This window comes from Symphalangus syndactylus, chromosome X (genome assembly GCF_028878055.3).
Source record: "Symphalangus syndactylus isolate Jambi chromosome X, NHGRI_mSymSyn1-v2.1_pri, whole genome shotgun sequence".
In the NCBI taxonomy this organism is placed as follows: Eukaryota; Metazoa; Chordata; class Mammalia; order Primates; family Hylobatidae; genus Symphalangus; species Symphalangus syndactylus.
In genome coordinates, this window is record NC_072447.2 from 81,853,663 (window position 1) to 81,862,276 (window position 8,614).

Sequence of the window (8,614 nt, forward strand, 5' to 3'; positions counted from 1 at the left end):
TTCCATTCTGCAGCAGTAGATAATTTATAGACGTATTTAGGGTGAGTTGACAGGATTTGTGGAAAAAGTGGAAAGATGGGGAGTTCCAGAGTGAACATAGACACCAAATCAGTAGAGGAATGAAACACACTTATCAGACAATCTTTAGAATCTCACCCAGGGAGCTCGAAGAGGATAGAGCAAGGAACACTAGGTCAGTCCTCCAGAAATCAAGTTGCTATGATAGGCAAAATGTTTTATGGTGCATAGGTTTGCTTCTGAGGCATGAAGGGCAGAAATACAACAGAGCCAAAGAGTAAGCAACCAGACAAGACAGGCAGTTCAAGGGAGGGAAATGAGAGGGGAGGAGATAGGGGGGACTAGATGATAATATGAGAGAAAAGTGAGGTAGAAAGCTCTAGAGATCAACCAGAGCATTCTAAAAGCACCAAGTTAAAAACCAGTTGACTCATTTGGAGGTCAGCCAAACCAGGCAGGGTAGCTGTGATAGTACAATACAATATTGTATTGATGTAGCTAGGAGAGTGAAAAGGCAGTGACTTGAGCTTTCCTGATCACTTCTGCAAGACCACACACCCACTCCCACACCCTTATCAACATTACTTGGATGAGCTCATTTCTCATTGCCACTGTAGTCCCTTCAACCTACATCAAATGATCCTGCATTCTATCAGAGGTCTCTACTTACCTTCATCCCTGTTTCCAGGCAGAATATTGAGAGAAACATCATAATTGTTCTTGCAACTAATATCCATTATTACTTGATGCAAGTTTTGATGTAATTGAAATCCATATTTAATTTGGTCGTTTTATCCAGGGTAAAATGTTCTATATATTCCATGAGAAATGCAAGAAAGAGCAGAGGGTCTATTCAGGCTAAATTGTTTGCAAGAAACCCATTTAAGCTAACTAAAATAAAGTGAAGTTTATTCTAAGACTATGAGTGGACTAATAGGATGGAAGGAATGGTGCAGAAATCTAAGAATAAAAGCTATAACAGAAGCCAGGTGTGGTGGTGCACACCTGTAGTTCCAGCTACTTGGGAGGCTGAGGCCAGAGGATCACTTGAGCCCAGAATTTCCAGGCTGCAGTACGTTATGACTGTGCCACTGCACTCCAGCCTGGGCCGCAGAGCGAGACCCTGGCTCAAATCATTCATTCATTCATTCATTCATTCAAAAATAGCAGGAATAGACCACACCAAGATTGGAGTAAGGGATATTTTGGGCTTCAAGGTGGCCCTAGAGACTTACAACAGGAGTTTAAGGTCTTCATTATAGTGACTTGGCTATGTTTTTAATGCATGCTTCTTTCCATTCCACTATCACTTGATTGCCTCTAATTACTCATGATTACTAATAAATCTCCCTGTACACGGCCTATCATGACTTCTTCAGCCTCAACTATACCTCATGACCTTTTAGCTGTAATAATTCACTATTTGTTTTTGTTTTTGTTGTCATTTTCTGTTTCATATTTTACATTTAAGAAAGAGAGATCTGATTGGCCCAGCTAATTTTTTCAAGTCAGCCCATACAGGCCAGCTTACACCCTTAGAACAGGTCTTTCTTCCTACCCTACCACAAAAATTTGGCTGTGGTAGGGGGAAGAGGGACAGGCAGAATCATATGGTAGAAAATGTGGCTATGTAGGTGGCATCAGCTTTGGGAAAGGACATTTTACTTAGAATAGAGTGTGGGTAAAACTTGTACTTTAACTAATATGTCCATGAAAGAAAATTGCAGAGGTCCACAAGAGCCTAAAACAGTGGTATCTAACATGAGATACAAAGAAAGAAAGTGGCTGAGGCACTGGTGCCCACAGCAAAGGAACACTGGGAGTTAATCTAAGCCTGAGAAAGGGCCTCAGATGTGTACAGTAGAAAGGCTGGGGCTCCCTTACAGGGATACTTATTGTACATCTACTTTGGGCCAGACATTTTACATTTACTCACCCATTTATCTGGTCTCACATCATCCTTAAAGAGTAATTATTTTTAACCAAATTGTACAAATGAAGAAACTGAAACTGGAAGAATAACAGCGAACTATCTCAACTAACGAACAAATAATTGACAGAGAAAATATATAAGCCTAGGGAGCATAAACTCTATTCTACATGTTCTTGTTAGGGAGCAGGAAGCCCCCATAGGTGGGTACAGACAGTGGTCTTCTGTGTGGAGATAGGCCCCCAACTAGAAAGTCATACAAATGTCCTGGGGAGTTGAGCTAGTCTTCTGGGGCCATCTGAGTTGCCATGGGAAGTTGGGCAATTCATGTAAGTCCTAGCAATAAACCAGATATGGGAGGATCAGAGACTTGGGGAATGCATGCTACCAGGGAGAAGATATGTGAAAACAATTATTTTAAAAATGACCTCTTGCTTTCCCCTCCAATAACAGCTCAAAGAATCCTTCCTTTGCTAGCCTATAGGCATCAATCAAAGCCCTGGAAATTAGCCCTCAGTAATGATAATTTTATTGAATCATGAGAGAAAGACTGAGGGAGTGGAGCACAAGCAAGCTCATTTTGGAGTTTTTCCTCCATGTTAAGGGGGAGAGGAACCCAGAAGACAATGATCCATACTCCCAGAGAAAGGCAGATCTGAGACTTCTACTTCCTCTTCCACATGCTCTCCATGGGGAAGGCCAGGGAGGGCACAAGGACTGTGGCTCAGCTTCTGCTGCCCTCCATGCCTCCATCTTGGGGCTGTAGTGCCACTCCCAATAGTGCCTTCACTAGGGGATAGATTGGGCATGGGAAGAGCAGATGCCTCAATTCCCCCACCTGTAACCTGGCATAAGACCAATTGCCTCCCACGGTTGAGGGGAAGGTCAATTGTGATGAGGGATATAGGAGCAACTGTGAACTGTAATTTGTCAATGCACAGGTGTTTGGAGGGGATTTCCTGAGGTGCATTTTCAATTCTTTTTATTTTTTATTTTTATTTTTGGTGGGTACATAGTAGGTGTATATAGGGTATATGGGATATTTTGATACAAACACACAATGTGTAATAGTCACATCAGAGTAAATGGGGTATCTATCATCTCAAACATTTATCCTTTATATTACAAACCAATTGCACTCTTTCAGTTATTTTTAAATGTACAATTAAATTATTGTTGACTATAGCCATTCTATTGTGCTATCAAATACTAGATCTTATTCATTCTTTCTATTTTTTTGTACCCATTAACCATCCCCACTTCTCCCACCAAACTCCCACTACCCTTCCCAGCCTGTGGTAGCCATCATTTTACTCTCCATCTCCATCAGTTCAGTTGTTTTAATTTTAACTCCCACAAATAAGTGAGAACATGTGAGTTTGTCTTCCTGTGCCGGGTTTATTTCACTTAACATAATGATCTCCAGTCCCATCTATGTTGTTGCAAATGACAGAATCTCATTCTTTTTTATGGCTGAATATTGCTCCATTATGTATATGTACCACATTTTCTTTATCCATTCATCTGTTGATGGACACTTAGGTTGCATCAAATCTTGGCTACTGTAAATAGTGCTGCAATGAAAATGGGAGCGTAGATATCTCTTAGATATACCAATTTTCTTTCTTTTGGGAATATGCCCAGCAGTGGGATTGCTGGATCATATAGTAGCTATATTTTTAGTTTTTTTGTGGAATCTCCTAACTATTTTCCATAGTGGTTGTACTAATTTACATTCCCACCACAAGTGAACAAGTGATCCCTTTTCTCCAAATTATCACCAGCATATATTATTGCCTGTCCTTTGGATAAAAGCGGGTGGATTGCCTGAGCTCAGGAGTTCGAGGGCAGCCTGGGCAACACAGTGAAACCCCGTCTCTAATAAAATACATAAGAAATTAGCCGGCCATGGTGGCGTGTACCTGTAGTCCCAGCTACCTGGGAGGCTGAGGCAGGAGAATTGCTTGAACCCGGGAGGCGGAGGTTGCAGTGAGCCGAGATCGCACCACTGCACTCCAGACTGGGCGACAGAGCGAGACATTCTGTCCCCCCCCAAAAAAAAAAAAAAAAGCCATCTTAACTGGGGTGAGATGATAGCTGATTGTGCTTTTGATTTGCATTTCTCTGATGATCAGTGATGTTGAGCACATTTTCATATACCTGTTTGCCATTTGTATTTCTTCTTTTCAGAAATGTCTATTCAGATCTTTTGCCCATTTAAAAATCAGATTATTAGATTTTATTTCCTATAGAGTTGTTTGAGCTCCTTATGTATTCTGGTTATTAATATCTTGTCAGATGTACAGTTTTCAAATACTTTCTTCCATTCTGTGTGTTGCTTCTTCACTTTGTTGATTGTTTTCTTTGCTGTGCAGAAGCTTTTTAACTTGATGTTATCCCATTTGTCCATTTTTGCTTTGGTTGTCTATGCTTGTGGGATATTCCACAAGAAATGCTGGCCCAGGCCAATGTCCTGGAGAGTTTCCTGAATGTTTTCTTGTAGTAGTTTCATAGTTTGAGGGCTTAGATTTAAGTCTTTAATCCATCTGGATTTGATTTTTTTTTTTTTTTTTTGAGACAGAGTCTCACTGTGTCACCCAGGCTGCAGTGCAGTGGTGCAATCTCGGCTCACTGCAACCTCTGCCTCCCGGGTTCAAGCGATTCTCCTGCCTCAGCCTCCCAAGTAGCTAGGACTACAGGTGCGTGCCACCATGCTCAGCTAATTTTTTGTATTTTTAGTAGAGATGGGGTTTCACCATGTTAGCCAGGATGGTCTCGATCTCCTGACCTCGTGATCCGCCCACCTCAGCCTCCCAAAGTGCTGGGATTACAGGTGCGAGCCACCGCGCCGGGTTTGATTTGATTTTTGTATATGGCAAGAGATAAGCATCTAGTTTCATTCTTCTGCATATAGATATCCAGTTTGCCCAGCACCATTTATTGAAGAGACTATCCTTTCCCCAGTGTATGTTGGGGCCTCTGTTGGCACCTCTGGCACCTCTGTTGAAAACGAATTCACTGTAGATGTATGCATTTGTTTCTGAGTTCTCTATTCTGTCCCATCGGTCTACATGTCTATTTTTATGCCAATACTATGTTGTTTTGGTTACTATAGCTCTGTAGTACAATTTGAAGTCAGGTAATGTGATTCTTCCAATTTTGCTCTTTTTGCTCAGGATAGCTGTGGCTTTTTTGGATCTTTTGTGGCTCCATATAAATTTTAGGGTTTTTTTTTTCTGTTTCTGTTGGAGAATGTCATTGGCATTTTGACAGGGATTGCATTAAAACTGTAGATTGCTTTAGGGTAGTATGGACATTTTAACAATATTGATTCTTTCAATACATGAACATGGAATATCTTCCCATTTCTTTGTGTCCTTTTCAATTTCTTGCATCAAAGTTTCATAGTTTTCATTATAGAGATCTTTCACTTCTTTGGTTAATTCCTAGGTACTTAATTTTATTTGTAGCTATTGTAAATGAGATTATTTCTTGATTTCTTTTTCAGATTCTTTGCCATTGGCATATAGAAATGCTACCGACTTTTTTTTTTTTTTTTTTTTTGAGAAGGAGTCTCACTCTTTCACCCAGGCTGGAGTGCAGTGGCATGATCTTGGCTCACTGCAGGCTCCGCCCCCCGGGTTCATGCCATTCTCCTGCCTCAGCCTCCTGAGTAGCTGGGACTACAGGCACCCGCCACCTTGCCCGGTTAATTTTTTTTGTATTTTTAGTAGAGACGGGGTTTCACCATGTTAGCCAAGATGGTCTTGATCTCCTGACCTCGTGATCTGCCCGCCTCGGCCTCCCAAAGTGCTGGGATTACAGGCGTGAGCCACCGCTCCCGGCCCCGAAATGCTACTGGCTTTTGTATGTTGACTTTGTATCTGCAACTTTACTGAATTTGTTTATCAGTTCTAATGGTTTTTTGCTGGCATATTTAGGTTGTTCTAAATATAAGATAATATCTGTAAACAAGGATAATTTGACCTCTTCCTTTCCAATTTGGATGCCTTTATTTCTTTGTCTTCTCTGATTGCCCTAGATAGGACTTCCAGTACGATGTTGAATAACAGTGCTGAAAGGGGGCATCCTTGTCATTTTACAGATCTTAGAGGAAAGAGTTTCAATTTTTCTCCATTCAGTATACTACTTGTGGTTCCGCTATATATGGCTTTTATTGTGTTGAGGTGTGTTTCTTCTATACCCAATTTTTTGAAGGTTTGTACTAATGAAGGGATGCTGAATTTTACCAAATGCTCTTTCAGTATTAATTGAAATGATCATATGATTTTTGTCCTTCATTCTGTTGATATGATGTATCACATAGATTGATTTGTGTACATTGAACCATCCTTGCATCCCTGGGATAAATCCCACTTGGTTGTGATGAACTATCTGTTCAATGTGTTGTTGAATTTGGTTTCCTAGTATTTTGTTGATGATTTTTGCATCAATGCTCATCAGAGATATTGGCCTGTAGGTTTTGTGGGGTTTTTGTTTTGTTTTGTTTTGTTTTGTTTTTGTTTTTGTTTTTGTGGTGTGTTTTGGTGCCTGATTTTGATATCAGGGTAATACTGACTTCATAGAATGGGTTTGGGAGTATTCCCTCCTCCTCTGCTTTTCAGAATAGTTTGAGTATGATTGGTTTAGTTCTTCTTTAAATGGTAAAATTCAGCAGTGAAACCATTGGGTTCCAGGGTTTGCTTTGCTGGGAGACTTTTTATTATGGTTTTGATTTTGTTACTTGCTATTGATCTGTTCAGGTTTTGGAATTCTTTCTGATTCAATCTTGGTAGGTTGTATGTGTCTAGGAATTTATCCATTTCTTCTAGGTTTTCCAATTTGTTGGCATATAGTTGCTCATAGTAGCCCATAATGACCTTTTTAATTTCTGCACTATTGATTATAATGTCTTCTTCTTCATCCATGATTTTATTTATTTTGGTCTTCTCTCTCTTTTTTTCTTAGTCTGGCTAAAGGTTTGTTAATTTTATTTATCTTTTCAAAAAACCAACTTTTTGTTTTGTTGATCTTTTGTATTTTTTTGATTCAGTTTCATTTATTTCTGCTCTGATGTTTATTATTTCTTTTCTTCTAACTACAGGTTTGGTTTGCTCTTGCTTTTCTAGTTCTTTAAAATGTATCATTACATTTTTTGTTTGAAATTTTCTTTTTTTGATGTAGGCACTTATAGCTATAAACTTCCCTCTTAGTATTGTTTTTGTCGTGTTCCATATGTTTTGGTATGTCGTGTTTCCATTATGGTTTATTTCAATAATTTTTTTTCAATTTCTTTCTTAATTTCTTCATTGATCCACTGGTCATTTAGGAGAATATAGTTTAATTTCCATGTGTTTGCATAGTTTTCAAAATTCCTCTTGCTATTGATTTCTATTTTATTTCATTGTGGTCAGAGAAGATATTTGATATAATTTCATTTTTTTGAGTCTGATCTTATTAACTTGTTACTCAAAAAATTTTATTTCTGACTGGATTCAGGTTAGAAGTAGAAGCTGGCAGAGAAGAAAGTCTGTGTCTCTTCGCAATTTGTTCTTGGCACTTCTCTTTAGCCTCCTTCATTCTCTTGGCCAAAAGTTTAGCATATTCTGCAGTCTCTTCCTTATTTTTCTTAGTACCCTGCTTCTTCAGAGCAATACGCCACTGTTTGTGTTGCAGGACACATGGATTAACAAGATGCTGAATCTTGGGTGCTTTGGTCCTAGGTTTCTTACCTTCTTTGTTTAAGGGCTTTCTTACAACATACTGGCAAACATCATCTTCTTTAGAGAGATTGAGAAGTTTGTGGATCCTGCTAGCTCTTTTGGGCCCCAGGCAATGAGGCACCATAGTATCAGTCAGTCCAGGAATATCCTTCTCTCCTTTTTTTTTTTTTTTTTTTTTTTTTTTTACAATAACCAAAATGAGAATGCTCAGATTGGCATCCACGAAATGATTTTCTCTTTCTCTCTCCAGTTATCCTTGGTCTGTAACAGGAATGCCCCTCACTCAGTAGCAGGTGGACACGGCCATGGGTAAAGACACCCTGCTTCATGGGGGAACCTTGTTAGTCGTTTCCACCACTGATTTGGACCACATAACCCTTTCATTCTTCACCCAGAGCATCAACAGCAACTTCTGTAGCCATACGCTTCTCATAAAAAGTACGAAGTTTGCATTCATCATCCACCTCAATGAGTTTCTGGCAGCAAGTGGCTGGGAAGGAGATGTTCAGCTTCATCTTGAAGCAGCTGAACACCTCTGAGGCACCACAGAAAATAGCTATAATTTCAATTTTTTAGATGTTTTAAGCCTGTTTCATGGCCTAACATACGGTCTATCCTTGAGAATGATCCATGTGGTGAGGAGAAGAATGTGTATTCTGCAGCCATTGGATGGAATGTCCTGTAAATATCTATTAGGTCCCTTTGGTCTATAGTACAGACTAAATCCAATATTTCCTTGTTGATTTTCTGTCTAGAAGATCTGTCCAGTGCTGAAAGTGGGGTGCTGAAGTCTCCAACTATTATTGTATTGGGACTTATCTCTCTCTTTAGCTCTAATAATATCTGCTTTATATAACTGGGTGCTGCAGTATTGGGTGCATAGGTGTATATATATTTAAAATTGTTATATTCTCTTGCTGAGTTGACCACTTATAGTGACGTT

The 8,614-nt window shown here is 39.5% G+C and overlaps 1 pseudogene; it reads right to left on the reverse strand.

Moving 5' to 3' along the window:
* Positions 1–6,172: 6,172 nt before the first annotated feature.
* On the reverse strand, positions 6,173–8,249 carry LOC129475341 (small ribosomal subunit protein eS6-like; annotated as a pseudogene).
* Between the last annotated feature and the right edge of the window lie 365 nt (positions 8,250–8,614).